Below are 13,468 nucleotides of genomic sequence, written 5' to 3'. Positions count from 1 at the left end.
TCTCTACAGAGCCGAACAGATAACCAAAGCTCTCCCCATTTGTGAAAGAGACCTTGCACCTTTTCTAGATGTAGACGCCATTCTAGATCGACTGACTCAATGACTGCATTTGTCTGCTCTGACGCTTGGGGATCACACCAGATGTTGAACCACCAGCGATATGCCCTGATGTGCCAGCCATGTCCAGAATCACAGAGCCTCTTTATAAAGTGTCCAGGACCCTACTCCACCCTGTTTGTTGCAGTACCACATGCCAGTAGTGCCGTCTGTGAACACTTGCACTACTTTCCCTTTGAGAGAGGGAAGTATTTCAATGCAAGCGTGATTCCCTGGAGCTCCAGAAGGTTGATGTTGGGCCCAGAATCCGCATGAGACCAGAGGCCTATGATCTACGCCTCTCCTATGTGGCCGCCCAATCCCAGTAGTGAGGCATCTGTCACTACTGATATATCTGGTTGGGGGAAGCAAGAGATCCAGATTCCAAAGCCACCACAGCAGATCTTTCACAGTCCCCTCCGAGATCTAGACCATGTCGGAGAGATTACACTGATGCTGTGCCCACTGGAACTTAAGTCCCATTGAAAAGCCCGCATATGCCATCTGGCATGTGTCACTAGCAGGATGCAGGACGCCATGAGGCCCTGCAGCCTCTGAGTTGTTTTCACCGAAAGCCAGAATAGAGGCTGAAACATCAGAATCATAGCATGAATATTCTTGATTCGCTTTTTGGGAGGATAGGTCAGAAACTGCACTGTGTCCAGAACAGCCCCGATTAAACGGAGCATCTGATAGGAAGTCAAGTGAGACTTTGGCATGTTTATAGTGAACCTCAATGTATGCAGGAGGTTCGCCTTAGTCTGAAGGTGGGAGACAACTTTCTGGGGCGTGTCTGCCTTCAACAGCCAGTCATCGAGATAGGGGAAGACCGAAACCCCTAACCTGCACAGATGAGCTGCAACCACCGCCATCACTTTCGTGAACACCCGAGGGGTGCTGGTAAGGCCCAAAGGGATCACAGTAAATTGAAAGTGCTCGTGATCTACTAGGAATCGTAGACAGTACCCGTGGGCAGGCAGGATGGGAATATGGAAACAAGCACCCTGCAAGTATAACGCTACCATCCAGTCTCCTGGGTCTAAGGCAGACAAGACTTGAGCCAGAGTGATCATTTTGAACTTCTTCTTGCAGAACAGAATGAGGGCCCGAAGGTCTAGGATAGGACATAAGTCTTTGCCTTTTTTGGGCACCAGAAAGTAGCAGGAATAACAACTACAACCTACTTCTGGCACAGGGACACTCTCTATGGCACCTTTGGCGAAGAGAGCCGTGACTTTCTAGCAGAGAATTGCCAGATGATCATCTGGTAAGGGGCCGTAAGATGGAGGCATGGCCGGTGGGGATTACCCCCTTTGTATGATATGCAAAACCCACCTGTCTGTCGTGATGGTCTCCTAGTGGGGCAGGTGAATGCGAATCCTGCCACCAACTGGTATATAGGAGGGTCCGAACCTTCCTAGTCAGTACTAGGAAGGTTTGGAGGCTGCACCAGGGTGGAGTGGGAAAACCTGTGTTTTCCTGTCCCATGGGCCTGCAGGATTATGCATCACCGGTGGCTGTAAAAGGGACCCAACAGGAAGCCCGTTCCGTTGCCACGAAAGGGGCAAAATATGGACTGTTGGTGGTGAGGTGAAACAGAGAGGCCAAGGGATCGAGCCATAGCCCGGCACTCAAACCTCTCATGCGCTGAGTCCGCCTTGTCCCCAAAGAGACAGGTGCCATCAAAGGGCATGTCCATGAGGGTCTGTTGGACATTTCCTGGAAAAACAGATGCCCTCAACCAGGCATGGCTCCTCAAGGCCACCGTCAACGCATCCCATTTACCTGTAGAATTGGTTGTGTCCATTTCACAGGGAATGGTGAACTTAGCTGCATCTCTCCCATCAGCAAAGGCTTGGGAGATGTTAGCCCGGGTCTTCTCCAGGATCTGCGGCAGAACTTGCACGACCGTATCCCACAAGCAGTGGTTAAAGCAGCACAAAAGGCATGCAGTGCTCACCGACCGCAACGCCAGACTGGAGGAAGAAAACCTAATCTTCTTACCAAGTTAGTCTTTGATTCTCTATCCGGGGGAGTGGAAAGTAATGCACCAGATGAGAATGATGCCTGGATGAAAAGGCTCTCAGGTGAGGGGTGATGGGCCAGGAATTTAGGGTCGTTTGGAGCAGGCTGATGGGGGCGAGCAATTCTACTGTTTACAGGAGCCCATGTTCTGGGTCTGGACCAAGTACCCGGAAGGACATCAATAAGGGCTTCATTGAAGGGGAGGCTCGGCGGTAGAAGCCCCAGCTTGAAGCACCTCCGTCAGGAGATTCGTCCTGACCGCTACAGTGGACAGCTCCATGTCAATGACCTCAGCCACCCTACTGACCACAACAGAATAAGAGGTTCCCTCCGCCGTAGCCACGGTAGGAGGAGAATGCATGCCAGCATCTGGAGAAGTATCCAGACCATTAGCTTCACCCTATTCCTGTGCCCAGTCCAAATCAGGGTTATCTAGCTGGTATTCTAAAGGGTCCAGCGTCCCCTCCTATCCTTCCTTGTATTTGTACCCATAGTAATAAGGGTCCAAACCCAATCTGGGGTGAGAACCACATCGAAGTCAGAAGCAGCGTCGGCAGGCGCCGTTCTTTCTCCGGGTCATCGTGGGTAAGAATTGGGTCAACGTCGATCGTGTGCACCACCAATGTCAGAAGCACTGATGACCTAGCTGGTGTCGGGGAAGGTCGCAATGCCACGAACCAGGGTCAGCAAGGATCCGGAGGGACCACTGGGGGCAGAGGCCAAAGACGCTGGCGTGGAACCAAAAGGGCCCTCATATGAACCCCTAGGCCTCGAAGGTGCCACAGAAGGGTCAGAATGACCAAATATGAGGCGCATGGCCTCAAAACACATTGAGTTTGGCAAGGGTCGCCCTGGCTCACGGAAAACTGGGGAGGTGCGGAGCACAGCAAGGACACTCCTCCCATGTCGCATCGGCTGAGCGATGCGGTGAAGTTGGAAAACGCCTGGCCTTCTTTGACGACTTCTTTCTCTGACCTGAATGACACGAATAGTATGATGATGAGTGGTGGTGACTCCGCGAACAGTCTCAAGGCACTCCTCATGAGTGACACCATGAACGATGCAGTCGAGCGTCGGGCCTTCATGAGCTTTAGGGACCGCTCCCTCAAAGCCTTCGGGTGCATGGCCTGGCACTCAAAGCACAACTTCGGGTTGCACTACAAACACAAACGGACCGGATGCCGATCTGTCCCAGACATCATATGGTGACAGGCCTCGCAAGGCTTGAACCCGTTCTTCGGGGACATCATGAGGCGCCAAGGGTCAACACAAAAAACTGACAAAAGGGTCCAATACACTTAAAAAATTAACAGGGTATCTCTTCTCCACATCAGCGTGTGGCACAGAAAAGAACAGACGTCACTACGCCGATTTCCTCAAGTAGTGGAACTAAAATGTTGTGGATGATTGCATGGCAAAGTAGTGGCTTATGGAAGGTAGGTATCCATACACAGACTTTTGAAAGGTTTCTCTAATGGAAGGTAAACCTCAGTCAATTTCGAAGTACTTAACTTTTGTATGATACAACAAGATACAAGTAGGAAAATACAGGTCTGGTTGAGATGGGAACTGGGGGCAGCAAACAACACTACAGCCTTTTCCCCTGCTTAGGTCAGACTTTAGAAGGACAACATGGTTGAGCCTTTTTTGGGCGTTTCAGGTATGAAATCACAAAGTGTCCTTTTCACCCTTGCTACGTTCTCCAGAACATATGAAGTGGAGGCTGCCGCTTCTGTAACAGTAAGACTTTCAATAACAGGCAAAAGAAAGTGAAGGAAAAACACAAGACTTCATGTGGTTGTCTGATGAGGAACAAAATACGCAATGTACTTTACCCTCTGGATTTGGAGGATAAACAATTTCTAGTACCAAGAAGTTTTATGAATCACATTGTATGGATGAAAAAACTGGTTCTTATCCAGTCCGTCCAATGAAATCAGGTGATCAGAAGATGAGCTGGAATCCAAAGGCACCTAACAGTGAGCTGTAGCCTCGGAGTTCTGAGCAGTATCCACCAACTGATAGGGAGTAAGAACCGCAAGTCCTTAGGATTCACACGGTCCTTGAGGTGGGCAGAAGACTTTAGTAGGAGTGTGAACCTCTGGGGCCATGTGTAGGAAGTTGGCTCTGTGTATACTATTTCAAAGTATGAAATAGTCTTCACAAATCCCAAGGTTTCCCCTTACAGGTAAGAAGGTGGCAAAATCAGATAATACTAATGCACTATTTGTGGGAGTGTGGTCGAGCAGTAGGCTTATCCGAGAGTACTCTTAAGCATTTGTTGTACACACACAGGCAATAAATGAGGAACAAAGACTTACTCCAGTCCAATAGGTTTTTATATTGAAAAATATTTTCATAGTTTATTTTAAGAACCACAGGTTCAAGATTTACAGTTAACACTTTAAATGTAAGGTACTTCACTTAGATACTTTAGGAACTTTGAATAAAAGCACTATCATATACAGTGTTTGCAAAAATGGCAATAAACTATTTTCAAAATGGACAGTGCAAAAATCAACAGTTCCTGGGGGAGGTAAGTAAAGGTTAGATTAGGAGGAAAGTAAAACACTTTCAAGTCTCAGTTCTGGGGCATAGGCAGCCCACCGTTGGGGGGGTTCAAGGCAACCCCAAAATTACCACACCAGCAACTCAGGGCCAGTCAGGTGCAGATGTCAAAGTGGTGCCCAAAACACATAGGTGCCTATGGAGAACAGGGGTGCTCCGGTTCCAGTCTGCCAGCAATTTAGTACCTGCGTCCTTAGGGGCAGACTGGGGGGGAATGGAGGGGGGGAAAGGGAGGGAGGATTGGGCGCACAAGTAGGCATACAAAATACACCCTCGGCAGCACAGGGCCAGCCGGGTGCAGTGTGCAAAGCAGGCGTCTGGTTTCAATGGAGGGACCTGGGGGTCACTCTAGTGGTGCAGGCAGGCACAGGGGGTGGTTCTTGGGACAGCCACCACCTGGACAAGGGAGAGGGTCACCTGGGGGTCACTCCTGCGCTGAAGTTTGGTTCCTTCAGGTCCTGGGTGCTGAGGGTGCAGTGTTGGTTCCAGGCGCCGGACCCTTGTTGGAGGTCGCGGTCAGGGGGCGCTTCTGGATTCTCTGCAGGCATCGCTGTGGGGGCTCAGGGAGGGGTCGTCTCTTGTCACTCACTGGCTCGCAGACACCGGGTAGTCCTCCCTGTAGTTTGTGTTCTCTGGATCTTGAGCCGGGGGCGTCGGGTGCAGAGTGTGAAGTCTCACACTTCCGGCGGGAAACGTGAAGTCTTTGAAAGTTGCTTCTTTGTTGCAAAGAAGTAGCTGGTTTTGAACAGGGCCGTTGTTCAAGGGAGTTTCTTGGTCCTTTAATCCAGGGCAGTCCTTTGAGGCTTCAGAGGTCACTGGTCCCTGATGGATGCGCTGCTGGTCATAGGTTTTCAAAGTTGGAGACAGGCCGGTAGGGCTGGGGATACAGCAGGTGTGGTCGCCAGTCTTCTCTGCAGGCTTGTAGGTCAGCAGTCCTCCTCGTTTCTTCAGGTTGCAGGAATCTAGTTTCCTAGGTTCTGGAGTGCCCCTAAATACTAAATTTAGGGGTGTGTTTAGGTCTGGGAGGGCAGTAGCCGATGGCTACTGGCCTGGAGGGTGGCTGCACCCTCTTTGTGCCTCTTCCCTGTGGGGAGGAGGGCACATCCCTAATCCTATTGCCCCTAATGCCCATTGCTTCACAGCTTGTGTGCTGGTGGGGAGAAAATGACTAAGTCGACATAGGACTCCCCTCAGAGTGCCATGCCTACCTCCCACTGCCTGTGGCATAGGTAAGTAACCCCTCTATCAGGCCTTACAGCCCTAAGGCAGGGTGCACTCTACCACAGGTGAGGGCATAAGTACTATGCCCATACAGTGGCCAAGCAAAACCTTAGACATTGTAAGTGCAGGCTAGCCATAAGAGTATATGGTCTGGGAGTTGGTCAAACATGAACTCCACAGTTCCATAATGGTAACACTGAAATCTGGGAAGTTTGGTATCAAACTTATCAGCACAATAAATGCACACTGATGCCAGTGTGCAATTTATTGTAACATACACCCAGAGGGCATCTTAGAGATGCCCCCTGAATGCCAACCAGAATTCTAGTGTAGGCGGACTAGTTTTTGCCAGCCTGCGACAGACCAGACATGTTGCTGGCCAGGAACAAAGCCTGTACTGGGTGGAAGTGCTTCTCACCTCCCCCTGCAGGAACTGTTAACACCTGGAGGTGAGCCTCAAATGATCAGGCTTCTTACCTAGAAGCAGGCCTGATTCTGAGTGCCCCCAGTCGCCATAGGTTCCCACTGTAAAACCCGGCAGCAACGTTGACCTCTGCATAAAGCCAGCCCCGTGTGGCTGGTGGAGGGTGCTTGGCACTAACTCAAACTCAGACCCATGGTATTATAACCCCCAGAGAATGGAACTGTAGGTCTGGTACTTACCGCCATAACTGTACTTTCTTTTATTCCCTACGGAACTGTTCCTGAAAATTGCAGTGTGTCAACTTTTAAAACATATTTGCTATATTCAAATAAGCCATTTATATTGCCAAATTAAAACAAATCGGTATTGATACATATTTTGGATACTTACTTGTAAATGTGCTTTCCTTGCAAATTGAATCTTGTGGTTCTAGAAATAAATGGACAAAAACAAGTTTTGGTATCTAAAAAGAATTGCCCTGAAATTAGGGCTTTGAGAGCATGCTTCATTTATTACCTGTGTGTACAAAAAATGCTTTGCACTACCCTCTGATAAGCCTAACTGCTCGACCACAGTACAACAAAACAGCATTAGTATCATATTTGTTGCCTCTAAACTCTGGTGAATCCCTGTACAGACTATATCTCGATTTGATATAGCATATCCAGAGCCATCTTCCTACAATCTTGTATCAGTGGTTCCCCTAAATAGTCAATTTAGGGGAACCGGTATTGAGAGTGAAGGGTAGCAATCACTGGAGTACTGTAGGAATCTGGCCTGGTGTGTGCTAACTACCTATGGTATGATCACCTTATACAAGGTCCATGTATCCCTTATGAGTGAAGTGGAGTCAGTGTCAAGGAAGCCAGGCTCTCTAAAGGTAGCTGTGGATAAGTAGCCAAGGCTTATTTAGGAGACACGCAAAGCTCTCATGCAATACCACTGTAGTCATACAGCACTTACACAAATGAAAGAAGGCACTCAGTGCTACGAAAATAGAGGCTCTTTATTAGAGTAATACAAACACTAGTTAGGCAATACTCTAATTGTAGGTAAGTAAACATACTACACATGTACAGTAACAATCAGGAATAGGCTTAAAAAGCAATTGAGAACACTGAAAAACAGCAGACAAAACTCTAGACCAGGGGGAGTGGGGGTGGGGTGGTGTTGGTGTTAGGTGGATGCAGGAGTTGGTCGACGGTGGAAAGAAGACGGTCAACACTGGGGCAGGTGAAGAGTTCCTGGCTGATGCGGTCGACGTCCCACGCTGGATGAAGAATTGCAGTCAGTCTGTGGAGTGAAAAAAACACATACAAGACCTGAAAAAGGAAAATATCGCAGTTGCTAGCAGTGGAGCTGTTGGGGTCCAGGAAGGCCAAGTGAGGGGGAGAGGGAACTAAACCCACAGGAGATGTCCGTAGCGACCCTCGGCAGTGCGGAGCGTCCAAAGAAGAAGATGCAGCCCACACAGATGACTCGCAGGCAAGGAGCACAGGAGTCACGGTGAGGCCCATGCAGGACACTTAAAAAGGAGTCCCACGTCGCTGAATAACCATGCGAAGGGCTGAGCGTCACAGGGAAGAGTGATGTGGACAGGAGCAACACAAAGACTGAAGTTCCCCTGGAGGCGGTGCCATCAAGCCTTGTCAGTTGCAAGAGACACTATGCATGGAGAAGGGAAGGTCCTACCTTCACCCAAGTTGGACAGCTGGTAGGGAGGACACAAAGGACCACCAACTGTGATGCAGGATCCACAAAATCCATAGAAGAGGAGATCCATGCAGCCGGTCATCATTGCAGCAGAATGCCTGCAGATGCACAGGAGCGACTCTTTAATTCCACGGGAAGTTTGCTTCTTAGGGCAGACTGAAGACTCGCCACCCTCATATGATGCACAGCCGGGGAAATGTTGCAGTTGCTAGAAGAAGCCAGAGAAACAATGTTGGAGAGCAGAGGCGTAGCTGTAGATGCGGACTGTAGGTCCCTGTGGAGTCCAGCTGCGGTTCGAGAGGCCAGAAGTTTCAGTAAACGATGCAGATGATTCCTGCTGGAGTCTTGCATGTCGAATCTGGGAACCCACCCATGAGGAAGACCCTAAATAGCCCTGGAAGGGGAACTGGTCACCTAACCACATGGCCACTAAGATGCCCCCAGAGGCCTCTGCCCACCCTAAGGTCAAGATGGCAGAATCAAAGGGCCATCTGGGGTGGTGATAGACAGGGGAGTGGTCATTCCCATTTCCATTGTTCAGTTCCAGGACAGAGCAGGGATTAGGGGTCCCTCAACTGGTGCAGATTGGTTTTATGAGAGGATGGCACCAATGGTGGCCATCAAAGCATACCAGTGGCTTGGCGAGGCTACCCCTCACAAGTCATTTAACACCTTTTTTCTACCCAAAGGCAAAGGGTGTTGACTCCGTCACCTAAAGGAAATTCTTTTGATCTGCCTTCCTGGACTAAAAGTCGGAAATGTTTGATACCAAACATGCCCATATTCAGAGTTACCCTTATGTAGCTGGCAAAGGTAGTGACCTATGTCCAGTACAAGCGTGAAATGGCATCCCCGCACTAATGAAGTCCAGGAAAATGGAGATGAGTCTGTGGGGGAATCTCTGCTCATGCAGGGGTGCCCTCCGACATCGGTACTTGCAGCAGGCCCTCTGGGCTAGGAGGCCCTGCCTTAGGAGTGACTTACAGGGACCTGGTGCAGTGATCTTCAGTGAAAGGGTGCATGCACCTTTACATGCAGGCTGCAATGCCAGCCCTGCAAACACATTTTACATAGGTCCCCATGGGTGGCATAACATGCTGCAGCCCATGGGGAACCCCTGGTGTCTCCCCGCCCTGGGCACCATATACTAGGGACTTACATGGGGGCACCAGTATGCAAATGTGGGAGGTATGAAGTCATAGCAAACAAATGTACAGGGGGAGTGCACAGTAACTGGGGTCCTGGTTAGCATACTGACAAGCAAAAAGTGGGGGTAACCATGCCACAATAAGGGTACTTTGCTACAGCTACATACCCTGGAGTCACAACACCCTGTAGATGACCACTTTCTGTGGGGAGTGGGCAACACCATGTCCAGAGGTCCTAAATTCCACCAGACACAAGTAGAATTTCCTAGGCTGTGTCCATTTCGGGCTGGTCACCCTAGGGGTGTGTCCAGCCTCGAAATGCAAAATGCCTCCTACATAGCTAATGTTCCTGAATATCCAGGTGCCAGATGGGGTCTGGGGGTGGGCATCTCCCTTTCAGAGACTAGATCTGTCTCGGAATGCAGATCATGCTATGGGAAGGGGTGTCCAACACCTCACCCTGAGAAGCTTTGTGTCTGACCTCCAAAGAGCAAAGGATCTCACCCCTGGATCTCACTCTAGTCTGTTGGTGGCAAACTGGCTAGAACTGGTCAGTTAGCTCAGAAGCAGTTGTTATGTTTTCAGGAGGAAACTGTAAGGTACACTCTGGATGCGTGCATTAATAAATCCATCGCCAGGGCTTATAAAACCTGAGAGGTTCAACATCCCTATTTTCATTAAAGACATCATGGAGCTGGGCAACTCGTATTAATCAGTGGCCAACTAAAATGGATTCCCTGTTCACCTAATATATCTAAGAAACAACAGACCTAGCAGGGGCATATCTTCTCTTGCAGATATGACCACGCATATAATAATATGCACCATGCCTTAGGGCTATAAGGCCTGCTATAGGGGTGACTTACAAATATTACATGCAATGTTTTGGGGACATGGCACACAGTCCATAATTTATGTTGCGTTTTCACTTTTAGGGGGCACCTTGTCAAGCAGTCTGCATGAGGTCAGTGCTGGGTCCCTTAGAGAAGAACAAGTTCTGCTACAGCTCTTAGCGACCCTCTGCAGTACCGAGGCACTCTAGGTAACACTTACTATGGGACTTAGAAGGGTGCTACAGAGCCTTATCACTTGGGATCAGGTGTCTTGTTTTGGGGAAAGACTGGCACTGGGGACCAGCTTACCAGGAAGCCAGTGAACTTCAGTTAAAGCTGCATCAAAACTTGGCAACAAGTTGGGAGGGGGCAAGGGACGGACAGCTAAGTACAAGTGTGAGTATGACTTTTTTGTGATGTTCGTTAATTGGTTGCAATGTTACACAAGGAGGACGGGCTGGGAGTTGAGATGAATTTGTGAGTATGGCACGTGGTGCCAAAAAAATCTTGCCATTGAATGTATTATGACCGCCCATGTTAAATATAGGGCTGCTCAGTTCCAAGGCAAACAAGACTTACTTGGTTTCACCTTATCCCATTTTCTTCTACCGTCCTACTCTTCCTTTATCCTTATTTTATCCTTGCAGGTTCATTTTCTTCTCTACTTTCTCCTGGTGATTGCTTCTCTATGACCCTGTTCCCCTTCCCATTCTGCCTTTTGCTCTTTGGCCAGGTCACTGGCACACTGGTCTACATTCTAAAAGTTTTAACATCTCATTTTCAGGGATAGGGAGGTCTTTCCATTATTGTAACACGGGAGCAGCTCACTACTATTCATGGAAATAATGTGCGACACCCTCACATTTACAATATATGAGGTTCTATTTTGATGTATGTAGGAAGTTGGCTCTGAATATACTATCTCAAAGTGAGAGATAGTGTGCACAGAGTCTAAGGGTTCCCCTTAGAGGTTGATAGTGGGAAAATTAGATAATTTGAATGCTCTATTTTTGGGTGGTGTAGTTGAGCAGTAGGCTTGTCAGAGGGTAGTTTTAAACATTTGTTGTACACACACAGGCAATAAATGAGGAACACACACACTCAAAAGACTTAACCCAAGTCCAATAGTTTGCCTGCAGAACATCAGGATCCCTCGGCACCGGCGAAAAGTGAGGGCTACTTTGAGCGACCTCAAAACTGAAGGGACCAGTGACAACTCCGGACTCTCCTGCTGAGGCGTGACAGTAGGACTCATCTCCCATGTCTTCTCGCATCGTGAAGATCGAGACCTCGACCTCGATCGGCTCCGCTCCAAACGGCGCCGAGAGTCATGATGACGCTGCTTCTTATGCTTTTTGGGAGAAACATGGAAGGAATCCTTTTTATGGCCCTTCTTCTTTGCTTTGGCTAAGAAGAGCTTCGCTTCGCGCTCCTTCAGAGCTTTTGGATTCATGCTCTGACACGAAGAGTAACCTTCCACATCATGCTCTGAACTAAGGCACCAAATACAGTCCGAGTGGGGGTCGGTCACTGACATCCGACCCCCCGCATTCTCTACACAGCTTGAAACCGGACTTCTTCGGAGGCGACACTGTAACCACCGAAAATCGTTACAGTTAACAACGAGCCAGGAAGAAAAACCATTGGCGAAGGCACGGAAAAAAGGAAAACTGATGTCAGTACGCCGACAAGGACCTATGATTGGCACGTTGACGTCAGACAGAGTCACGTGGAGCCATGCCATTATGACGTCCTCGTCGACGTAGACAGCTAGGAAGAAGACTTTCCGTCGGATGCTGGCGCAAGGATACAATTCATAAGGTGAGGAATCCACAGGTAGTTGTATCCATCAGAAATATATTTTAATTTATTTTAGAACCACAATATTCAACTCAGGTTACTCACGTTATCGCAGTCGCCTGGGAGTCCCCTCTGCGGTATTTGTTTTCTGGAGCTCGAGGTGGGGGCATTGGATGCAGAGTGAGAAGTCTCACGCTTCTGGCGGGAAGGGAGAGTTCTTTCAAGAGTGGCTGTTCCCCGACAGATGCGTCGCTGTGCAGTTTGAGTCTGGGGACAGGCCGGTAGGGCTGGAGCCAAGTCAGTTGGTGTTTCCGTCATCTCTGCGGGGCTTTCAGGTCAGCAGAACTTATTTGTGCAGGTTGCAGGAATCTGATTTCCTGGGTTCAGGGTCGCCCCTAAATACTCAATTTAGGGGGGTGTTTAGGTCTTGGGGCAGTAGCCAATGGCTACACCCTCTTGGTGCCTCCACCCTTAGGTGATGGGGGCACATCCATATTGCTTTTGGGGGCATCTTCCAATCTCAAGATGGAGGAATTATAAAAGTTAAGAGTCACCTTAGGGGCTGTCCTGATTGGTGGGTGGCTCCTCCTTGTTTCCCTCATCATCTCCTCCAGCCTTGCCGCCTAAAGTGGGGGCGGGGGAGAGTCCATCTCCACTAGCTGGGATGCCCTGGGGTGTTGTAACAAAAGGCATGAGCCTTTGAGGCTCCCGCCAGGTGTTACAGTTCCTGCAGGGGGAGGTGAGAAGCATATCCACCCAGTACAGTCTTTGTTCCTGGCCACAGATTGACAAATGTACTCTCCCCATGTTGCCAGAAACTAGTCTGGTTGTGTCAGACTGGCAGAAACTGGTCAGCCTAGCACTAGGAGTCGGACTGGTATTCCGGGTCCCTCTCTAAGATGCCCTCTGGGTGTATTTTAAAACAAATACCACACTGGCATCAGTGTGCATTTATTGTGCTGAGAAGTTGGATACCAAACTTCTCATATTTCAGTTTAGCCATTATGGAACTGTGGAGTTCGTGCTTGTTAAACCCCCAGACCTTATACCCTTATGGCTAACCTGCAATTACAATGTCCAAGGTTTTGCTAAGACACCGTAGGTGCATAGTGCTCATGCAGCTATTCCCTCACCTGGGGCATAGTACACCCTGCCTTAGGGCTGTAAGGCCTGCTAGAGGGGTGACTTATCTATGCCATAGGCAGTGTGAGGTTGGCATGTCACCCTGAGGGGAGTGCCATGTCGACTTAGTCATTTTCTCACAACCAGCACACACAAGCTGGCAAGCAGTGTGTCTGTGCTGAGTGAGGGGTCTCCAGGGTGTCATACGGCATGCTGCAGCCCTTAGAGACCTTCCTTGGCAACAGGCCCTTGGTACCAGGTGTACCATTTACAATGGACATATCTGTGTGCCGTGCCGTGCCAATTGTGGGTACCGGTTAGTGAAAGAACACTAGGCAGATCTTATCCTCCAAACCCACCCTTGCTGCCATCCACAGAATCAGGAAGAGCACATCTGAAGGCAGATGGTTTTCTTACCTTGTAGCCCAGTCAAACACGCTTCCACTCAAACTCAGACATGCAGACTCACTGAACCAGCTCACAAAGGATCTAAAGACATGGATCGCAGAGTGTGCAGC

The 13,468-nt window shown here is 49.2% G+C and overlaps 1 long non-coding RNA gene across 1 annotated transcript in view; it reads right to left on the bottom strand.

Annotated features, from left to right (window-relative positions):
- The window catches only part of LOC138265685 (uncharacterized), a 40,783-nt gene that overhangs the window by 17,176 nt on the left and 10,139 nt on the right, over nt 1-13,468 (bottom strand). The gene's annotated exons all lie outside the window — the stretch shown is intronic.

This window comes from Pleurodeles waltl, chromosome 11, assembly GCF_031143425.1.
Source record: "Pleurodeles waltl isolate 20211129_DDA chromosome 11, aPleWal1.hap1.20221129, whole genome shotgun sequence".
Lineage (NCBI taxonomy): Eukaryota > Metazoa > Chordata > Amphibia > Caudata > Salamandridae > Pleurodeles > Pleurodeles waltl.
The sequence above is the reverse complement of the archived record's forward strand: the minus strand, read 5'-3'. Positions and strand labels throughout refer to the sequence as shown.